At 41.2% G+C, this 1,049-nt stretch overlaps 1 non-coding gene across 1 annotated transcript; it reads right to left on the bottom strand.

Moving 5' to 3' along the window:
* Window positions 1–477: 477 nt before the first annotated feature.
* On the bottom strand, window positions 478–552 carry ACRALDRAFT_t27. Its single transcript has one exon. It is a non-coding gene; the product is annotated as a tRNA-OTHER (tRNA).
* Window positions 553–1,049: the final 497 nt, after the last annotated feature.

Raw genomic sequence — 1,049 nt, 5'->3', positions numbered from 1 at the left:
AGCCGATTATATGCTCGATTAACGGCGCGCGCGTAGTTATCTCTTTTTATTTTATACGCCCCGTATACCCTAGGGCTAGCCCCTATAGGCCTACTACGGGCGGCTTATATATACGTATCCTAGGGTTTAAAGCTCCTAAGCTTCTCTGCTCTTTCTATAGCTATAGGTAAGGCTAATATAGGCTACCTGCCTACGCAGAACGCTTATATAATAGCGTAAAAGGCTACCTCCGTATCGTGGAAAAAACGCCGGGTATTTTTTACTTACACGCTTAGTGACAGCGCGATACCGTCTTCTTATTTTCCACTGTAAGGCGACTAACTCCCCTATAGCACCTATTATCGACTAGCGAAGCCGGGCGGAAGGTGAGTCTAACAGGCCCCCTATTTAACCCTTTTCTACGTGCCAAGGCAGATAAGGGCCCCTAAGAATAGGTTCCGAGTAGCGTAAAAAGAGAAAGGGGTTCCTTTTTACGTGCGCCTCTAGCCGGATTCGAACCGACCCAGTCACCTCGACTATATACCAGGTATACCACTACTATACTATAGAGGCTCCTAGTAATTAATAGTAAGGGATATAGATATTCTTAATATCTCTATTGGCCTAATCACGGTAGTATATAGGCGGAGGATATAGGAAAAATATATAAGGGCAGCGGGGTAATAAATAATAAAGAAATAGATACCGGGGGTAAACTAGAAAACACGAACTTAACGATATAGGAAAAAAGAGTAAAAGAGGAGAAAACGGGTTAACGGGAGCTGGTAATAAGGGATATTTATCCTTTATCGGCGTCTAATATTTCTAGGCAGTGCCTCCCTTATAAGACTAGCTTTAACTAGAGTTTCTATTACGGCTACTAATTAAATAGGGTCGTGATTATTAAAGAAAGGGTATTCCTAATACTATTTATAGTTTCGGACAAAGGTAACTTAGTGAATCAGGTATAGAATCTAGATATAGAAGTCGGCGTACCGTGTAACCGATCTAATTAGGCGAAAAGATTAGATAATACCTTTTCTATTATACCTATAATCGTGACCGTATAA

The sequence above is a fragment of the Sodiomyces alcalophilus genome, assembly GCF_042370955.1.
Source record: "Sodiomyces alcalophilus JCM 7366 unplaced genomic scaffold ACRALscaffold_1, whole genome shotgun sequence".
In the NCBI taxonomy this organism is placed as follows: domain Eukaryota; kingdom Fungi; phylum Ascomycota; class Sordariomycetes; order Glomerellales; family Plectosphaerellaceae; genus Sodiomyces; species Sodiomyces alcalophilus.
Note: the sequence above shows the minus strand (reverse complement) of the source record. Positions and strands in the feature narration are given on the sequence as shown.